This window comes from Ambystoma mexicanum, chromosome 6q (genome assembly GCF_040938575.1).
Source record: "Ambystoma mexicanum isolate Mex_15411 chromosome 6q, UKY_AmexF1_1, whole genome shotgun sequence".
Lineage (NCBI taxonomy): Eukaryota > Metazoa > Chordata > Amphibia > Caudata > Ambystomatidae > Ambystoma > Ambystoma mexicanum.
The window spans coordinates 124,550,005-124,572,543 of NC_090937.1; positions in this window are offsets into that span (position 1 = coordinate 124,550,005).

Here is a 22,539-nt window from a genome sequence, read left to right on the forward strand (position 1 = left end):
CTGCCCTGAAGTAGTCAACTCCATGAAGGTGTCATCCCTATTGGTGTACCACTGCTAGAGAGGTATTTAGTAGAGGAAGGATAATGGGAAGGAGTTTCTCGGTCGAGATATCCTTCTTATTGCGGGTTTGAATGGCCGGGGCTAGATTAGGTTTGCAAATTTGAGGGCTAGAATTGATAGCGAAGGTTATTTTGTAGTGGTCTGACCATAGGCAAGGGCTCACAGAGATCAGGTTAAGCTTGCAGTTTAGGTCCGCAACCCAATCGAGTGTGCGATGTTTGATATGGGTGGGCTCTTTGATGTGATGGGTGAGACCAAAGTCAGTTAAAGTGTTTAGGAAGTCAGACGCTTTGTGATCATTTGCGTCTTGGTAGCCTAAATTGAAGTCGCCAAATAGAAGGGTTTGTGAGTTGGGCTTGGTGCCAGAGGCAAGAATGGAAGATAAATCATCAATAAGTGAAGTGATGGGGCCAGGGGGCCTATATATGAGATGCGCTGTGATAGTTTGGTTAGGGGAGAAGGGTATCTTAAAAGATAGGATTTCAGCAGATGGAATCTGGATGGTAGGCATCATCCTGAGTTCAAGTGAACTTTTGAAGATGACAGCTAGTCCTCCAATTGTACAACTGATTCATGTGCCATGATTCAGCACTGTTCCTAGAGACACATTTGCACCCTCATTCACCATGTCTGTCTCACAGCCATCCTGGGCTGGTGCACTCTAAATTACCTTGGCTTGTGCACCATTTACAAAATTGCATGTCCCAATTGGCTCCACTGCAGCCTACTTCTGGCATTCACTCTGTCCTTCCTATATGGGCTCATTCCCTGCCCACTCATCCCAAGGAAGGAATCTTGGATTCATCTTTGACTACCCCCTTCCCTTACTGCTGCATATTCGTGAGATTGTCAAGGAGTCCGACTTGCAGCTCTTGATGCACACAGTTAATGTACACTTCCACAACATCACACAGAGGTGCAATGTTACACGTGCTGTGTTACTCTCCATGCTACACTACTGCAACATCCGACTCCTGAGTGTTCCTTGTTCTACCCTGCGACCCGTACAGCTTACCCAGATTATGTATGCATGACTCGTCATTTTGCCTCAGGGCCAGGGCCATCCTTTCTCCTGCAATATTAATGCTTCATAGGATCACAGACTCTGCACTTATTACATTGTAATACTGGTATATCATCCACAGGGATGTCTGGGTCCCGGTACCATCTTCAATGCTTCCTTATGATATACTACCCTTCTGTACTCCTGCATTCCTCAGGCAACTACTCCCTGTGTGTGAAGCACTTAGGTATTGGAAGGGATGGTGGTGTGCCCATTTGCTATGCGTGATGATTTCTGTGTAATAGACTCACTCTCACCCTGCACATTGAGCAAGTACTCTTTAAGGTCACATTGATCATGTCGTCCTTTCTCTTCTCCATTTCCTTCTCCCACTCTATTCTGTGCTATTGATGCAGTACTGTGCATCATGTCCAGGTGCCTTATGTGTCCTTGGTGCCCCGATCTCCCACATGTATCATGTGAAGTACTGTGTATATAGTGTACTTGCTCACGATCAGCATCAACACGTGACTAATCACTTCCATTAGTGTATTATTTTGTTGCCTTTTCTGCACAAGATGTTCTCCATGCAGTAATCCTAACATTTTGCCTTAACGACATCAACTCTACACTTGCACGTTGTAAACACACACAAGGCATTGTGGCCGTCTCTCCCCTTCCAGTGATTGTCATGATTTCCTGGAAGTATTGATTGTCTGATTGATCTGTGTTAGTAAATCAGTGTCTACATTTACCTGTCCCCAACCTGTTGTCCTGTGTGCCCTTGCAAACTTTTTGGGATATTGGATGTATGCCTGAGCAATGCGCAACACGTGTTAATTGGTAATGTGCTTCCATGACTGTGTGCAGTGCAATGTCCCTATAATACGCAGGTGATGGACTGCCTTATCCAGGCATTGGTAGTGTTCCGAGGGTGTCCCATGTTTTGTTTTGGTTACATTTTTAGCATATGTGGTGTCTTCACAATTTCATGTGGAGTGAAGTGTGCATTGTGTATGTGACAATGTGTAATGATTGTGGATGTGGTGCATGCACATTTGCTGCATGTCATTGATGGGGACAGACAGCGTGTGAGAAATTGTTGGGTGTGAGCGTGTGTGTGTATTGTGTGTGTTTTGTGTGTTTGAATTGCATGCATTGTACAGGTGTTTCTGCATGTGCGAAGGGACACATTAAACTGGCTGAATTGGGACTTGTTGTTTGCATGTGTTTCATTTCGCTGAGGGCTGCCCGTGTGTATTCAAGTATTTTTATGCAGTTATGTGGTACATGACAATGTTTCATGTTTTTCTTTGTCTGCAGATCCTTACGTCTGGTAATGATGGGTATTTCATGTTATGAAATTGAAGTGTCAACTCCATGGCAAGGGTACAGGGAAGATCTTCTTTTACATTGATCGTTATGTAAGGTTACAGTTTTAACCGGCATGTTAGTTGTTGACATCCACCAATGCAACTTGTGTACACTACACCGTGTATTGGGTTCAGGGATCAAGCTATGTTGTGGTTAATCTCATTACTTTCTGCCCACCCATCCCACGCTAAACAGGGATGTGAGCTATCCCCCTGGTGATTCTACGTGTACATGGCTGACTTAGCATGTGTGATTAGCACTTTCACCTCTGGATTCAAGTGTTATGTGGATGAAACAGTACTTTATTTCAGGCTACCCTCAGCCACCTCATCTTCATCACTCATATCTGACTGTCTGTCCACGATTCAGTCATGGTGTGCTACAAAGAACCTCTGCCTTGATGCCAGCAGGACTGGGTTTATTTGCATTGTGGCCCCAGGACCAGCTTTCTCTGTGGCCAGACTCCGTTGGCCCTACAGCCACAACCACCTGCAGAGATATTAATGATTGTAGTCCTGTTTGCCTCAACTCTCTACTTCTCATGTTCCATTTTATTCATCTCTTGAGGTACTGCACCTTTTCTCGCTTTCCCCCAGCAGGTCACTGTCTCCACAGCCTTGATTATAGCCAGGCTGCACTACTTCAACTGCCTCTTGCTCAAGCTCTGTGCTTCTAATCCACACCCTCTGTGACTCATTCAGAACAAGACCGCAAGGATTATGCTTGGCCTCAAGACCGGGCACCACATCTGTCTGCCACTGATTTTCCTCCACTGGCTAGCCGTGGCTAAAAGGGTCGATTCATGGAAAGTATGCATTGTACACAGGGCTTTCTAGGGCCTGTGTACTACCTATCTGCAAATATCCATACCTCAATGCTGTCCCTCCAGAGCCATATCATCATCTTACTCAAACCTTCCTCAAGTGCGCCAGTTCTGGATGCAGATTTTTTTAGGGGGATCTTTATCGTCAGCAGGGGCCCCACTCTGGGATGCCCTTCCTGCAACCCTCTGTTTGGGGCCTCATATACTTAAGTTCCTGGAACTCCTCGGGAGTTTCCTCTTCTACTCTTCCTTCTCTCTCCCTCTTCCCTGCTAAGCGATCCTTCTGCTCTCACTCTCGCCATACTTTTTTCCTTGCAGCTTGATGACTGGCTGCTTCATGTACCTCAGGGTCTCACAGGCCCCTGTAACCGTTGGCAATGTTTTGTGCACTTGCTTCCGGGACCTGAACTAGTGTCATCATCACTGCACTTGGCGAATTACCCTAGAGAGTTGCATCTCTCTGCACTTACCCCCGCCACCACTAACTGGACGCACTTGGACCACCCCTGGACTTGTTCCCACCCTCCAAATACCACTCCCCTGTAAAAGTATTTGCACTTGCTCCTTCTGATTGCAACATGCCTGTACAGCGTCTGTCTGTTCCACCCTGTGCTCGCTCCCTGCATGGGAGCACATTGATGCACTTGATGAAACTGTAGCTTCATCGTCAAACATAACAGTTGCCACCACTGTTGATTGAATGACATTCACAGAGCCGGCCTGGAGTCACTATTATGGTTTCAGTGATTCTAGGGCTCTGTGCGAGTGTTCTTCCCCCCCCCCCTTGTTCCATCCATCCTTGAGCGCTTTGAGACATTTGCCTTCTGTATCAGGCATTTTGGAATATACTTTTGCATGACGAGCCATACCATGACACAGTATAATGATCATTTTACATGACATATGGGATGGGTTGAGTGACACAGAGGTGACTTAATTGAAGGTTTGGCATGTTGGCCGTGGTGTCATTGTGTTTCTTGTGGTGGTAAAAGAGGAATGTCTTTTAAGTTGTACGGGCTGCACACAATTTTGCACATCAAGGGGCACATGCTCAAGGTGGTTTGGTGGGCACAGTTTATTGGCCCATTGTCATCATTTAATGGCACCTGGAATGTGGTATGGTCATGTGCACTCCACAGGGGATGGAGTTTAGGTGAAAAAGTAGCCACAAGCTGGGTACGGGCAGCCTCTCCACATGCCCTTTGCCCAGCCATACGCAAGCGGTGTGCCTGTGGATGTGGGGGCAACACCATGTCCACTGGTACGCCACACCATGTTGCAACATTGTGCAGGAAACATGCTGCCGCAATGATCCTGCACACTACTGGTGGTGCATATAGCAACTCACCACAGGGTGGTTAAGGGAGCAGAAACGTGACTTCAGCATTCCGAATGTGCACTCCACTATGGCCCGAGTTGCAATATGGGCAGTGTTGTATCTTACCTGGGCAGGTGTATTGGGGTTCCGTATTGGCGTCATCATGTAGGTGCTCAGAGGGTAGGCACTGTCCCCTGGAGAGGTGAGAATGTTTGTCATTAGTGTCTATTTGTCTGTGTCTAACATGCATGCATGCATGCATGCATGCGTGTGTAGGGCCATTTATACTCACCAATGAGCCATGTGTTCCCATGCCTCCCAGATTCCAGGGCCCGGTGTAGGGGTGACATTTTGAATATATAACTATCATGGGTAGAGCCAAGATAGTTTGCATAGACAGAAGTAATGATGCCCTCGGCATCACATACAACCCGAACATTGATGGAGTGCCAGTGTTTCCGGCTGCGATATATATGCTCTGTTGCCTTAGGTGGACGTAGAGCAACATGGGTGCAATCAATGGCACCAAGCTCTTTAGGGAACTGCACCACCCAATAAAAATCCTGAACTACGGCCTGCCTTTCAGCAGGTGTTCTGGGCATATAGATGTGCCGGCAGACTGAGGGGTGTGCAGTCATTATTGCCAACACCTGGTGTAGGCAGCGTGACTGGGTGGCCTGTGAAATGACCCCAACTATGGCAGTGGTCTGTTGGAATGAGCCAGTGGCCAATTAATGCAGTACACTGAGCATCTTTTGCAAGGGGCTCAGTGCTTGGGAGCACAGGGTGGGTGATGTAAGGTCCTCTTCCCAATCCGTGACCAGGTCTAAGATGATATGAGGGGCAAACCTATACCTGGCATAGACCTGGTCATCAGGCATCCCAAAAAGGGTGGTCCTTGGGTGGAAAATCCAGGCGCTGGCCATCCTCCTCCTCCTGCAGTGTCCCACGCTCACTCCTGCAACAAACAGTATATTCATCCTGGCAGTATACGTGTGTTTGTTCATCGCGCGTGCTTTTTAAGCATTTTTTTGTGGCGCATTGACGTTTAGGCCTGCTATCGCGTGGTGTAGCTGTTTCGGGATTTGTGCCTACTATTTTGTGTGCCGTCTATTCCTGATATTTGGCTTGCACCGCATCGGTTGTGACAGAAGCAGCTAAAGCCTCCCTACTACGGATAACATTTACTGCCTGATTCATGGAATTATTTGTGTGAAAAATGCAGATTTGCGCGCCTTTCTGCCTGAAAATCCCTGTCTGAAGCATGGGGATTTTCGGGCAGAAAGGCGCGCAAATCTGCGTTTCTCATACAAATAATTCCATGAATCAGGCAGTTAATTTGTTGCAGATTCAAATCCTGGTAAGGCCGTTTCCACCTATTGGTAATGCAGAGTGGATTGTGTTTCAATCTAATACCAGACTGTCCAAGTGTTGGCTGTATTTATTCTTTTTCTATGGTGTTCCTCTACAGTTTTGATGTCTCCTTCCAGGAGATTCGATTAGCTTCCATTGCATTAGCTCCATATGGACTGCGATTAACTATGCCAGACAATTTTCTATGTGGACGGCGTCACCAGGGATTGGTGACTAGCATTTCTAGAGTGCCCCTTAGTGTTGATAGATGTGCGAAATTGAGAGCTTTGTTTACTCCTTCTAGAGTTTTTTTCATTGCTACCGGTCACTTCGACATATATTGTGTTAACTACAGTGTAGGGTCAGGAGACAGTCCAAGTCTCAGCTGGTTGTGATTTTCTGTAGGATTACTGTTTCTGTCCAGCTGCCCTTCATGGATGAGCAGCCAGGGTGTTTGAGCACTACCTACATCTCTGATCAATACCGAGAGACTAATCTCATCAGTGCCTGAACTGCTTCAACATGGTGGGTCTTGTTGTACTGTACACAGTGGTGCTCTGTGTGTCTATTGCTTAACCGTTCGTCCATTCATGACGTTTTTCGTTGGTTTACTGGTGCTGTTTTGGACACCGTGCTGATGCTAGCTTCATCTCAGTGTCCTATTGTGGCTTGAGACATCCGTGACAATATCTCTTTACCTTTGCGTTTCGATTGTGATGGTGCACTGATTGAACCCTCCTCTACCGAGGAACTTACCTGTTCAATGTTTAAGGTTGAGAGATGGGTTAGGTGTACATATCGAGTCCACACAAATGCTCTATGACTAAGGTTGAGAGATGGGTTAGGTATACATATTGAGTCCACACGAATGATCTATGACTAAGGTTGAGAGATGGGTTAGATATACATATCGAGTCCACATGAATGATCTATGACTAAGGTTGAGAGATGGGTTAGGTATACATATTGAGTCCACGCTAATGATCTATGACTAAGGTTGAGAGATGGGTTAGATATACATACCGAATACCGAAGGCCTTGAGTCGATTAACAAACGAATGGTGAGTAGACTAAGGGGAATGGCAAATGGCAGGGATGGTATTGTGATACTTTTTAAGTAACGGGAAATAAAGTGTGAAGAAAGGGTAGCGCCTAGAGTCATGGCTCAAGGGAGTTTGAGAAGGAAACGTTTCAAATCCCAATGGCGGTAGAACAGAAAAATATAACGCGTAAACAGGTTTACGTAAGGTGACGTCTCAAACCCTGCATAGGGTATAATAGTAAAGGCGAGAGAGAAAAATTTGATTACAGTGTTTATTAATGTGTAATGTCGACTAGTCTGTATGTTGCTTGTTGAGTAAAAATAAATAAAAGTTGTGAAGCAATTGAAAAAGTTGAGGAGCAATAGTGATTAAGCATAGCAAAGTGATCGGTACCAATCAAAAGGTAGAGATTAAGAAATTAGAGGCTTGAGCAGCAATTGATGGTGCTGGCTCATATTTGTTGTTTAATGGCATTGAGAAAGTGGTTAATTTAAGCAAAAGTATAAATATTGTTTCATAGAGTCTGGTTAGTATTGACAGTCAATTGAGACTTGTCATTATGGGAGATACTCCTCTGATGCACTTATGTAACACGTTACCAAAACACATGCCCAAGCTCAAACAGTATAATGCGGAATGGGTGATAGGCACAGCAGATAAAATGTTCATGCCATGGCCACAAGGGGGATCATTGTCAAAAGCGGTATTGCAACACATGACGACATACTTGAACGCTGCATACACGGGAAAGAAAATTGAGAAAAGATTAACGATTTTAGAGCTCTGGAAAATGTACCAGGAAGAAAGGGAAGATCTGTCACCTGAGGAGTGGATGCTTAGTCAGCAAAAGGAGGAAGGTGTTGAGCCTTCAGCTCCCCTTAACTCACCTGAAGTAAAAGGCGTTAGCACGTAGGAAATATGGTTGTACCCTTTAAAAGGAGTTGAAAGCTGCAACGGGGTATAGTAATCTGATATACGAACCCCCAGCTTACAATAGCGATGATAGTCCAGAGGAAAATAAAAGAATAGAAGAGGTCAATAAGATCATACAAGACAAAGAAGAAAGGAATGGGTGGTCGAATTTGTTGATATAAATAGATAGGGAGATTAAGAGATGGAAAGGAGAAAAGGATAAGGCTGACAAGATAGCGCTTGTGCAGAACGAATGGATGGGAGGACAGATTTTACTTAAAATAGATGGGAAAAGCATTGAGGAAGTTAGGCAAAGAGAAGATAAGGACGAACAAGAAAGAAAAGACAAAAAGCAAGAGTAGAGATTGAAAGAAGACAAGCAGAAAAGGAGCAGCTGGGAGCAACAAGAACAGATATATCAAGATGAGCAAGAAAAAAAAGAACAGGCAGAAGAAAAAAGAAAGTATGACAATAGAGAGAGAGCGATAGAAGATAGGGATAGAAGACAAAGGGTGAGAGAAGAGGAGGAAGCGCAAAGACTAAGAGACAAATGATTACAGAGACGAAGGGAAGAAGAGGAAAGAAGGCTAGGAGTAAGGAAAGAACAACGAAGGCAAGAGGAAGAAAGAATTAGAAGGGATGTAAGAAAGTGGAGAGAAATAGATGAAGAAATAGAACGAAGAAGACGACAGCAGGGTTTTGATACCAGTCTCATTCGTTAGGAACCAGTTGGGCCAAGCCCAGAAATAAGATGGGGCAGAATAGAAGAGATTCCACTGATGAAGGAAAGCAATGCCGACGGCATCTAGAGTAGTATTGGAAGAAGAAAACTTTGATGCAGTGAGCATCGGAGAAAGGATCGAAAAGGCTTATCAAGAATTCAAGTACGGAAGCAAGTATGGAAGTCAAAGCAAGAGGGATCCATCCCTAGTATTTCAATCATGAAGCCAAGAAGAAATTCAGTTCAGTCACAGACGTAGAGCATTGTCCTTAAGCAGACTGAACCTACATAAAGGTGAGGGGGATGATAGTCAAACAAGTTGGGGACAAGACATGTCAGATGAGGAAAGAGAGTCTACCCTAGAGGTAGGAGGCGGCAGGATATTGTTGACAAAGCGTTTTCTGTTTGCCCATCAGCTTTTTAGCAACTTTTATGAATAGGCTGGGCACACCTCGCGGAGGGTGAATAAAACATATGGCAACGCACCATCACTGAATAATCTCACGCAAACTGCTCTTCTGCTTTTATCAGCCATAAGACTGGTTCCCAGACTGTGATTTTAGTCTACAAGTATTTTTCATTATAGTGATAGGGCTACTTTACCCCTTCTCCTATCCTGTTAGATAGGCGGTACACCCCCACAACTAAGGGTGAGAACAAACCGGAGGGAGATGGTGTTCTTCCAGCTAGGGTGAGGTTTAGGGAACATAATAACAGTCTTTGGAAATGACCTTAGAACCTGTGACTGAGTACCGATTCCTGTTTTGTGTGATATGATAAGGGTAGACCATGGAGAACAGAAATAGCTCTCGAGGAAGGGTACAGATTGACTGACATAACTGATGACGACATGTTCACGGAAGATTAAACAGATGATGAAGTAGTGTTCTTTATAAGCATCACATACTGGGTAAAAATAGAAAAGAGGGAAGTCCCACAGTGAATGGCGATAATGCGGCAACGTCCAGCATTTTTTCAGGAAGACTTGGAGAAGGTGCCAAGCGTCCTTTGGACCACAGGCCCTTATGACATAGGTATATTGAAGGGAAGAGGGGAGGTTAAAATAAAGCTTAATCCTGGAGCGATTTTACCTTAAGCAAAGTAGTACCCCATGCCTCGAGAAGCTGATGAAGGTATATTTCAGACCATCTCAGCACTGATGAGGGATTCTGGTGCCATCGGAATCATCGTGTAATACCGTGGTATATCCCATCAAAACATCTAAAGGAGGATTGTGGAGATTTATAAAAGAAATAAGACCAATTAACCAGATTGTAGATGCAGCGTTTCCTTTAGTTACCAATCCGGCGATGATACCCTGCAGTATCCCGGTGAAAGCTCGATATTTCCCAATGATTGGTTTGAAATATGTGTTTTTCTCGATCCCGTTGCACAAAGACCCGACTTCCTTTACGGTCCGCCAAAGTCGAATGAAACATACTAGGCTGCCCCAGGGGTACTGTGAGTCCCCATCGATCTTTAACAGAGTCCTACAGATGAATTTAGGAAATATGGATCTTAAGAGTGCTGTGATACAATCCATCATTGACATTTTAATTTGTAGCATGACGGAAGATGAGTGCAGACAAGATTCTATTCAGTTCATGACTATTCTAGCAGACAAGGGATAGAAGGTAGACATGGAGAAGTTACAATATTGCCAAGAAGAGGTGTTATACATAGGCCAGATGATTTCACATGAAGGAAAGAAGGTGACACCTGAAAGAGCTGAGGCGATTATGAAAACCTCAAAACCAAATACAGTGAAACAGATACAACCGTTTTTGGGTTTAGCAACTATGTTAGAGCCTGGTGTTTGATTACAGTACATACACAAGACCCCTTTTGCAAGCTTTAAAAAAGCACAAGTGGATAAGGTAAAAATAGAATGGACCAAAGAAATGGAGGAAGGGTTTGAGGAGCTAAAAAAAGCAATTTGTACAGCCCGATTTTAGGAATTCCCCAATTATGCAGAGGAATTGTATTTGTTTTCACACACAAATGGGACAGACATGACAGCAGTGCATACTCAGAGAACTACACTGGGGTACAAGCCTTTAGTGTATTACAGTGGGATTTTAGACCCAGTTATGGGAGGACACTTTCCTTGCGAACAGTCATTGGCAGCTGCCACATTCACAATTGAGAAGTCTGCAAGTATTGTTATGGGCTGCTCTATGACCCTCTTTGTGGAGCATGCTCGGTTTGCTATTTTAGAGAAACCCGAAGTCACATGAACATCGCAAAGAGCTTCAACTTATGAGGTAATGATTTCAAACCCAACAATTAAGATTGTAAGATGTCAAATATTGAATCCTGCCATGTTTATAGCTGAGCCAATAGAAGAAGGCAATCATGTGCATGACTGTGGTAATTATGTGGAATTTTATGATGATATACCCCGTCTGAAGGAAAATGCTCTAGCAGGAGGTGAAATTCTCTTTATTGATGGTTCTTCAAAATTGATCAGACTAGTGGGGGAAAGCATTCAGGTGCCACGGTAGTGAGACACAGATTAAATGGAGATTTTTAAGTTGTAGCAAGTGCAAGGCTACCGTCTCACTTTTCAGCGCAAGCAGCAGAATTAGTGCTTATTGTCATGCTCGTGAAACATGAAAGGCGGGAAGTGACTGTGTACAGTGACTCTGCCTACGTGCCATCAACCATGCACGCAGGGTTAGTGCGTTGGGTAAGGAGGGGCTTCCTCCATGCGGACGGCACTCCAGTGCAGCACGCATCCTTATTGGACAGGCTTATTAAGGCACTACAACTCAGAGTAGCCATAGCAGTCGTTAAATGCACAATGACACCGCACGACAAAAGAGGCAGGTGGCGGTTGTCGAGGAAGAAACGCTGAGTCAGGACCTGGCTCAAGAAGAAGGAGGAAGAAGAGATATTTTTCATCTCAAGTTTAGACTCTTTAAAGAAGAAGAGGAGGCAGCCCATGTGTACAGTAGCCATGGATGGAACAATGACACATGTACTTGTGGACACTGGGGCATCGGTGTGCATGTTGGCAACCCGCCACTACGAAGCATTGCATGGGCCTCCAGCACTCATGAAAGCCCAGGCAAAAATATTCACATTTGGTGGTACTCAGCCAATACCTCTTAGAGGCATGTTCGTGACCAGGGTTGCCCACGAAGGAAAGGAGATTCAAGCCAAGATCTTCGTCACAGACATAAGCACGCACTCGCTACTGAGCTGCGCCGTGGCAGAGTCCCCCTCGAATTGTAAATTTCGCCCTCAGCGTCTATGCCAAAGACATAAACGAGGTCCTTGAGAGGTTCATGCCAGTGTTTGAAGGCGTTGGTAAATTAAAGGGCGAGCCCATCAAGTTGCACATAGACGAGACAGTACGCCCGACCGCACTGAAACACAGTCAAATCCCCTTTCATCTCCGACGACAGGTGGAAAAAGAACTACAAAACCTGGTAGACCTTGGCATCATAGAAAGGGTGGAGGGTCCCACTCCATAGGTATCCCCCCCATCATCATGGTGTCACAAGTCTCTCCCCTTCTCACCTGTTTTTCCTTGCTTGCGACCTTCTTGGATGATTTCTTTCGCACGGTCCGGGATTTGTATAGACCCGTGTGCTGATCTTCGGTTTCCAGCGTGAGGATAGCAGTCCTACACCAGGAGGCGTTCAGATGTCCAGGACCGGGAACCAGGAAGAAACAATGTCCGAGCTCTGAGGCACGGAACAGGCCAAGAAAGAATGGAGTCAACCTTGGAAGAATCCATTCCAATACCCTTTGGGCTAAGAACGAATCTGAGATAGTGAACAGTTGATACATGGAAAAGACATTTCTTCGGGTTTGGCAAGGAGCTTGTGTTCTCGTAAACGTTGTAAGACTGCCCTTACGTGCTCTTCGTGTTTCAGATGGACCTTGGAGTAGATCAATATATCGTCTAAGTATACAATGACGAAGAGGAACAACATATCTGAAAAGACCCGATCCATGAAACTTTGGAAAATTGCAGGGGCATTAGCAAGTCCAAAGTGCATGACCAAGTATTCAAAATGGCCAAAGGGTGTTCTAAAGGCTGTTTTCCATTCATCACCTTCTTTTATACGAATAAGGTGGTAGGCACCCCTGAGATCTAGTTTTGTGAAGATAACTGCACCTCTCACTGCTTCCAGGATGTCTGAGATGAGAGGCAATGGGTAACGGTCCTTGAGAGTGCATTGGTTAAGGCCACGGTAATCCAAACATGGCCTAAGCTTCTTGGAATCCTTCTTAGGGACAAAGAAAAGGGAAGCGCCCGCTGGAGAGTTGGATGGTCGAATAGTTCCATTTTCCAAGTTGGTGTCCAGGTATATCCGGAGGGCCCTTTTTTCAGGTTCTGACAGAATAAACATTCTTCCGAAAGGAATCAAGGCTGAAGGTTGTGTCAATGGCACAATCCTCAGGTCTGTGGGGTGGTAGAGCTTGAACAATTGCTGTTGAGAATACATCTGTGTATGCCTGGTAGGCCCTGGGAATCCGGATAATGTTAGAGATGGTCACCGGAATTTGCTGAGTTTCTTGAGAGTCTTCAGAGGAACTTGGTAAAGTGATTGGGGACAAACAGTGGGACATACAATGTTCTGAACCAAGAAATAAGGATCATGCTGCCCAGTTGATGTAGGGGTTATGCTTCTGTAACCAAGGCATGCCTCGAACCATAAGATAGTGGGCAGATCTTATGATATCAAATTTAATCCTTTCTTGGTGGTGGTTTATGGAAAGAAGAATCTCTTTGGTTTGAAGGGTTATGGGTCCTGAAGATAAGGGTCTCCCATCAATAGCTTCAAGTGGTTGCCTAGTCTCTCGTGTTTCGTGGAGGATGTTGTGACTAGTGACCAAATCATGATCTATGAATATGCCCATAGCTCCTCAATCCACTAATGCCAGGATGGGGTAGGATTCTTTCTTGGAAGGCGATAGGAATGCCTGTAGAATCACAAGATTGTTTTGTCCAGGAGAGTTCAAGGAAGGAATTGATGAGGAGCAGACACCTTTCTCCCGAAACTGTGCCCCATCTAGGATCAGGAGCTGGTGTTTCCCGAACGCTGTGGTGGAGCAATAGGGCACTCTCTCACAAGGTGTTCATCGGAGGCGCAATACATGCACACTCCAGTGTGAATCCGGTGCATCATTTCTTGTGGGGTAATGGGTCCACGGAAGGCCCCCAGTTGCATGGGTTCTGGTTCCGAGGTTGGAGAAGCTGCAGGCTCTGGTCTGAATGGATGGTCTGTGGCAGCCTTTTGGGATGTTGACTTAGACTTTCTTTTCTCTGCCTTTCTTTCCTGGATACGAAAGTCAATTTGTAGGGAGAGGTCCATGAGGGCCTGGAAGGAGCTTAGGCGAGCTACCCTGGCTAACTCGTCCTTTATTTCTTCATTTAGGCCTCTTCGAAAGAGGGTGAAGCTGGCTTCTTGGGACCAATCAGCCTCTTTCACAAGTTGTTTAAAGTGGGTCACATAGGTAAGCATATCCTGGGATCCTTGTTGAAATTCAAGTAGTTGTTCTTGAGTGCTGTAAACAAGTTCTGGATGATCAAACATGGCTTTTAGGGCTTCAACAAACCCATCATAATCATCCAGGAGGACGTCTCCCGAATTGACTAGAGGGGTTGCCCAAGTCAAGGCATTACCAGTGAGGTGTGAGATCATAAACCCCACCTTTGCTCTTGGGGCGGAAAAGTAGTAGGGTTTGAAGGTGAAATGCACCAAACATGAATCAAGGAAGGCACAAAGGTTCTTTGAAGAGCCATCATATGTGTCCACTACTCCTCCCAATAAGACACTTTCTTTAGTAGCAGAGTCACGAGACAAGACTAGCTGTTTTAAAGCAGCGCTCTCTGCCTTAAGGTTCTGGACTTCAGTGGTTAATTCCTGCATACCTCACATGAGGTCTTGAACCGCAGCTTCCATCTCTGTATTCGTATCATTTTTTGGGCGTCTCAATCGGTCACAAGTCTCTTCCCTTCTCACCTGTTTTTCCTTGCTTGCGACCTTCTTGGATGATTTCTTTCACACGGTCCGGGATTTGTATGTGAGGATAGCAGTCCTACACCAGGAGGTGTTCAGATGTCCAGGATCGAACACCAGGAAGGAACAATGTCCGAGCTCGGAGGCACGGAACGCCGTGAACCGAGCACAGACGAGGATCCAGGAAGAAGCTTGAAGGTAAGTTCGAGGAAAGCAAAGGAAAGGAAGTTGAATCAAGGAATTGGGAAACAGGACTCGGAAGGAAGCCCAGAGTGAACTCCGGCAACACATGTCAGACTACTCCGAGCGGTAGCGTTGAGACACGCAGAGCCGGGGGGGCGTGTCTGTTTTGTAGAATGTTGAACATAGCGCGTAAAGACTGACAAGCTGTTAGAATGGCAAGCTGTGTTCCGCACCAAACGGCCATGTTGGAAGGATCACGGAATTCAGTCTTCTATGGGTCAGGGACCACGAAGTCCAGAATGGATGCAGGCGGCGGTTCATGACACATGGCAATCAAACCGAGGCAACCCAGATCAGTACGAATCTGTGTCAACATGAGGCTTCTAAATCCGGCCATCAAGCGTGAACGTCACAGCACACCCACTCTTGACGACGTGGTGGGAGAACTGCAAGGGGCAAGGGTATTTTCAAAGCTAGATCTGCGGTCCGGGTACCATCAGCTGGAACTTCACCCATACTCATGCTACATTACCTCCTTCACAACCCACCAAGGGCTTTACCAATACAAATGCTTATGTTTTGGAGTCTCCTCCGCAGCTGAAGTGTTTCAGAATGTCATACAGGGAGCCTTGGCAGGTCTTGAAGGGGTCATCAATCTCAGCGAGGACATTCTGTTCTACGCCACGTAGGAAGCCGAACACATGGCTTGTCTTGAGAAAACTCTGGAAAGAATCCAAAGCCTTGGACACAATTTACATCGCGAGAAGTGCGAGTTCCTGAAGGACAGCATTGAATTCTTTGGATTTGTTTTCAATGAGAAGGGAATCTCCCCAGACCCGCAGAAAATCAAGGACATTCAGGAGGCAAAACCACCAGGAAACGTGTCGGAAGTCAGGAGCGTCCTCAGGATGGTGATGTATTGTGGTCAGTTCCGACCAAACCTGGTGACCCTCTCCGAGTGTAAGAATTTCAATAACTAACCTGATGGTGCAGCAATCAACGAGGCACTTGGGGAGCCCCCTAGGGACCCTGACACCTCCCCTCTCCTAGAAAGGGAAAAAGGGGTTGTGTGAGGGATCCCAGGGAAACCCTCCTGGGGGAGAAAACCCTGCCGGAACTAAGATGTAGCAGGATAGATCCAGTCGTCCTCGGTATGCCGCTCTTCAACGCAGGATGGATTCTATTCGCGGGACTCTGACTGCTTCTGTGCTCTAATTAAACAAACAGGGTATGAGTTGAAGGATAGTCATTCGGAAAAATCAGACAGAAGTGAAAAAGAGCAGTACCCAGCGTGTTGGAAGGGAGTGACTAACGAAGAGTCTTGAGGAGTCTTGGATGTCGGAAGTGGGAGGCTGGATAAGGACACAAGTCTGTAGGTAGGTAGAGAGAGAAGGTAAGTTTAAAGGTGAGGATGTAGGTAACATGCACCCTAGCTGCGAACTTACGGAGCGTCTGGGGAGAGAAGCGACGCGCTGAGCTGTGGTTCCACTGCACCATATCCGGGATCCCTGGAACAGCGTGGTGACGTCAGAGGACGTCTGACTGAAGACGGAAACACTGCACCTCTACCCATAGTAACAGGAGCCATGCTGGGAGAGGGAAACAAAGACATAGTCCGCAATCTCCAGCGCCGCCAAAGGGAGCCGCGGCGCCATCGAGATATGACAATATGTCCCCCTCTAAGGGTCCCCCCACCGGGTTTGTCGGGGTGAAACCTATGAAAGCGGCGAACAAGCAAAGGTGCGTGGACAGCAGAGGCTGGTTCCCACGAACGGTCCGCTACAGTGTACCCCTTCCAGTGGATCAGATATTGAAGCCGACCATGATGATAACGAGAATCACAAACACCGGAGACTTCAAATTTGGGACCATCATCAGTTGACACAGGTGGAGGACAGACCTTAGAACGGCCAAATCGATCTGGAACATGGAGCTTGAGTTGGGATACATGGAATACTGGGTGAATTCGGGTGTCAAGATGGTGGAAGCTGCAATTCAAAGGCTAGAGAGCCCTTCCACCTCAAAACTGTGAAAGGTCCAAAGAATTTAGGAGACAATTTAGACGGAATCAAGTGTCTGGGAAGGAATCTTGCCGAGAGCCAAACCAAATCCCCCGGAGAAATCTCGGGAGATGGTGAACGATGCAAATCCGCAAAGCGTTTGGAGCTTTCCTGAGCTTCCAACAAAGCAGTCCTGGCCAGAAGGTGTCCCTGTTGGATGTCGCCCATAAGGGCGTCGGCATCTGGAAATGCCGAGGGTTTGAGAAGAGAGGAAGGAGAACAGGAGGGATTGTATCCATAGGTACAATGGAATGGACTTGTCCTAATGGATGCATGAGGAGCGTTATTGTAGGCAAACTCTGCCAGGGGCAACAGTTCCATCCAGTTATCCTGAGCCGCAGACGCAAAGCAACGCAGGTATGTTTCCAGAGTCTGATTCAAGCGTTCGTTCCGTCTGTCCATTAGTTTGAGGGTGGTAACCCGAACTTAAGGCTCTTTTAATTCCCAACGCCGAACAGACCTGCTTCCAGTATCGGGAGATGTACTGCGAACCTCGATCGGACACTATACTGTCCGGTAGACCATGCTGAGAAAATATGGAATTGATGAAGTGTCTGGCCCTTTGTGGGACTGTCGGTATAGAGGGCAAAGCCAGAAAGTGGGCCAATTTGGTAAAATAATCGACTGTTATCATAATGGTGGTAAAACCTTTTGACGTAGGTAAGTCGACAATGAAATCCGTGGAAATCAGTTGCCAGGGACGGGTAGGTATCTGTACCAGTGCCAACTTCCCGAAAGGTTTGCTGCGAGGGGTTTTGGCTTGGAGGCAAACCATGCACGATGAAACATAGTCTTTCACATCCTTTCTCAGGGTTTCCCACCAAAAATGCCTTAATACAAGCTCCTGAGTACTGGCTATACCGCAATGTCCGGCCATGACAGAATCATGACACATATGCATCACTTCGGTACGGAGTTGGAGAGTAGGGACATAGACTTGATGGTCCTGATAAAAGCATCCGTCTTCAAAGGAGAGACCCCACTTTTCCATTTGAAGACTCATAGAATCCTTGACGAGACAAGTTTGGGATGCAATTGAGTGAAGAAAATCTTGGACTACAGCAATAAATGTAGCCCGAGGAAACAGTCTTTCGGTCTGAAAACCAAGTTTGCAGGTTGGATCTCTGCGTGATAATGCATTGGCTTGTAGATTGGTGTTACCAGGGATGATTGTGAATGTTATGTTTTAGGGAGAAAAGAAATGTGCCCATCTAGCTTGCCGACTGTTACGTGTTTCTGCGTATTGGAGGCTTTTAAGATTTTGATGATCCGTGCATACTTCGATAGGGTGTTGGGAACCCAAAAGGAGATGTCTCCATTCCTGAAATGCTTGTTTTATGGCCAACAGTTCCTTTTCTAACACCGTGTAGTTGATTTCAGAGGGAGAGAAGGTTTTAGAAAGATAGGCCACAGGATGTTCTGGTCCATGTGCCTGAACCTGTTTCAACACGGCTCCCAAGGCGAAGTGAGAGGTGTCTGTTTCTACAATAAAGGGTAGGCTCTGGTCTGGAGTTCGCAAGAGTGGAGCCGACATAAAAAGGGCTTTCAAAGTATCGAAGGCTGACTGGGCTTCTATTGTCCATTCGAAAGTCTTTCCCTTCTTGAGCAGCCTTGTTAGTGGCAGAACAATAGAAGAAAACCCTGCAATAAACTTCCTGTAAAAGTTTGAGAATCCCAGAAAGCTTTGGAGTTCTTTGACGGTACGGGGTGGAGACCATTCCAGAATCGCTGTTACTTTGCTGGGATCCATTGAAATCCCAGAGGAGGACAGGACGAACCCCAGATAAGTAACTGTCGTCTGATGGAATTTGCACTTCTCTACTTTACAGAATAGGTGGTTGTTCCGTAATCTGTGTAAAACCCGACTCTCATGTTGGTGATGTTCTTTAGGGTCCTTGGAATACACCAGGATGTCGTCGAGGTAGACGACTGTTGTGTGGAGAAGGAGATCAGAAAATATGTGGTTGATAAATCTCTGGAAAACAGCAGGAGCATTTGATAAACCAAAGGGCATAACCCGGTACTCGAAATGTCCAAAGGGGGTGCAAAAGGCTGTTTTCCACTCATCCCCCTCCTTAATCCTGATGAGGTGATAAGCTCCTCTGAGATCCAGTTTTGTGTAGATTGTGGCTCCCTTTACTGCCTCCAAGATATCAGGGATGAGTGGCATCGGATAATGATCGGGAATGGTGATCTTGTTAAGACCCCGATAATCGATGCAGGGCCTTAATTCGTCTGTGTCCTTCTTCGCTATGAAAAACAAAGATGCCCCTGCCGGAGAGATTGATTCCGTTATATGTCCGTTCCTAAAATTGGTATCAAGATACTGTCTTAAGACCGATTTTTCCTTCTCCGAAAGGATGTACATTTTACCGAAGGGTATGGGCTGTGAAGATTCAAGACGAATTGAACAATCGTCTCTTCGATGAGGCAGAAGCTCCGAGAACCGAGGAGAAGAAAAAATGTCCTGGAACTCCTCATATTCGGGAGGAAGGAGCCTGATCTGGTCCACAATCTTATGGGATCTGTCAGGAGGCGAAGGAGGAGTGAAGAATCCTACAGAGCTGTCTGCAAGACAGTGTTGAACACAGTTTTCTGACCCCAAGAAGATGGAACCAGCTGACCAGTTTATGAAGGGATTGTGTAGCTTTAACCAGGGCAACCCCAAAATGACGGGATAGTGGGCAGCCTTAATAATGTCAAATATGATCTCTTCTCTGTGGGAAACGATGGACATTTTTAAAGCGAACGTTTGTTCCCGAATGGGTCCTGAAACCAGAGGCGTACCATCCACCCCTTCCACTGGTATAGCGAAGGCTTTGGGAAAGCGAGGTAAATTCTGTGATTTAGCCCATAAATCGTCTATGAACAGTCCCGCTGCACCGCAATCTATCAAGGCGGGTACCGTTACTACGGTTCTATCTGATAAGGTAAGAGAGACCCGTAAAACTACCATGTCTAATGATGGAGGAATCAGGGTTGGAGAGTGGGAACCAGCACCTGTTGCCCCGACCGTTGTTCCCTTTGCGGCTGGTGTCTGGCGTTTCCCGAACGGGATTGTCATCTAAGAGGAGCGATAGGGCATTCTTGTACAGTATGAGAGGAAGAGCCGCAGTACATACATAGCCCTTGACTTTTCCTGCGAGCACGTTCCTCTGGAGTAAGAGGTCCCCGAGTGATTCCCACTTGCATAGGTTCATCTGGAGTAGTGGTTTTGGGGACTGAAACAATGTCTGGCCCAAAGCAGTGACTTCTCCCTTTTTTCTTTTCAGCTTGCCGTTCTTGTAGCCGATAGTCCAACTGCATGGTGAGGGAGATCAATTCCTCAAGTGTATTGGGCCTAGAGACCGGTGCGAGTTCGTCTTTTAACTCATCATGAAGCCCTCTTCTAAACAATGTTATCAGAGCGTCATCAGCCCATGAGGTGCCAGACGCCAGTTGTTTGAACCGAGTGATGAATTCTAGAATACCTAAAGATCCTTGCTTGATATCTAGCAGTTTCTCCTGAGTGGAGACATGGTACTCCTTTCTTGAGAACATAGCCTTCAGGCTGGCAGTGAAAGCGGGCACTGAATCAAGAATGGCGTTATTAGAAGTGACAATAGGTGTGGCCCAGGCTAGTGCGGGTCCTGTTAGATGGGAAATCATGTATCCCACTCTGTCTCTGTCTGAGGGGAAAAAAAGATGTTTTAAATGCGAATTGCACTGTGCAGGCATCCAGAAATTCCCTTAGAGATTGAGGATTCCCATTGTATTTCCCACCTGGTAATGGACCCGGAGGGATCTCAGAACTTGTGGGAGGCTTCACTGAGATTTGCTGTTTCAGGTAAGCGTTTTCGTGTTTCAAGGCTTGTACCTCATGGGACAAACCTTGTACCGCGGTCGTTAGTTGCTGAACCTGGTCTAACGCTGCTTGCAGCGTTGTCATAATGAGATTTATTTTTATAGGCGTCGCTTGCTGTAAGAATTTCAATAACTAACCTGATGGTGCAGCAATCAACGAGGCACTTGGGGAGCCCCCTAGGGACCCTGACACCTCCCCTCTCCTAGAAAGGGAAAAAGGGGTTGTGTGAGGGATCCCAGGGAAACCCTCCTGGGGGAGAAAACCCTGCCGGAACGAAGATGTAGCAGGATAGATCCAGTCGTCCTCAGTATGCCGCTCTTCAACGCAGGATGGATTCTATTCGCGGGACTCTGACTGCTTCTGTACTCTAATTAAACAAACAGGGTATGAGTTGAAGGATAGTCATTCGGAAAAATCAGACAGAAGTGAAAAAGAGCAGTACCCAGCGTGTTGGAAGGGAGTGACTAACGAAGAGTCTTGAGGAGTCTTGGATGTCGGAAGTGGGAGGCTGGATAAGGACACAAGTCTGTAGGCAGGTAGAGAGAGAAGGTAAGTTTAAAGGCGAGGATGTAGGTAACATGCACCCTAGCTGCGAACTTACGGAGCGTCTGGGGAAGGAAGCGACGCGCTGAGCTGTGGTTCCGCTGCACCATATCTGGGATCCCTGGAACAGCGTGGTGACGTCAGAGGACGTCTGACTGAAGACGGAAACACTGCACCGCTACCCATAGTAACAGGAGCCATGCTGGGAGAGGGAAACAAAGACATAGTCTGCAATCTCCAGCACCGCCAAAGGGAGCCGCGGCGCCATCGAGACATGACACCGAGCCCCTCAGGATGCTGACGTGAAAGGACAAAGTGTAGGAATGTTCCATCAAAGAGCAGGAGGACATCAAGACCATCAAAAAGGTGCTCATGGGGAAAGAGTCAATGGTGTTTTTCAACCCGAGGAAGGAGTCTGAGATCATCCTCTATGCCAGGCCAGTTGGGCTGGGAGCACTTCTGTCAAAACAGGATGCACAAGGTCAGATGAGGTCTATTTTGTATGCCAGCAAGGAGCTCACCAACACAGAACAACGCTACTTCCAGATCGAGTGAGGAGCCTTGGCTATCCTATGGGGATGCCAGCATTTTTAGATTTACATTTTGGGCAAACCCGTTACTGTAGTGACTGACCATAAACCCCTACTCCCCATCATGGCCGGATCCTCGTCCAAGCCGCCCCCAAGGATCGAACGATGGATGCTGGCCCTGATCGAGTACGGAGTAGTGCTGACATATAGAGGCTATAACCCAGCTGACTACCTCTCGCAACACCCGAGAAGTGGAGGAGAATGAGAAGACACTGCAGCGGTAGAAGTCGAAGATCATGGTCACCTGGCGGTGGAAGCCGCCAAGCCGGTAGCTCCCACTATTCAGGAAGTAGCAGATACCTCGCAAGAGCATGAATGTTTTTGGGTGATCCGAACTTCCATGATCAGCAGTGAGTGGAAGACCGTCCTATCCAATCCCAACCGCAAGAGCCGAGAGGTGCAGCAGGATCTGGAGCAGCTGTGGTGGGTCAGGCATGAACTGTCAGCAACGGATGATGGCTTAATACTAAGAGGACACCTGCTAGTGATCCTGCAAGCACTGGTGGAAAGGGTGATGGAGTTGGCACACTGTGGCCATCAGGGAACAGAAAAGACAAAGGCCAGACTACGGCCAAAGGTCTGGTTTCCAGGCCTAGAAGCAAAAGTGGATGAACATGTTGCCAACTGCATCCAGTGTCAAGTGACCGCCCCAGCTAACAAAGAGCCGAGGATAGAGTCCATGCCCTGGAGTGACCAACCGTGGGACATTGTCCACGCTGACTTTGGGTCCACGG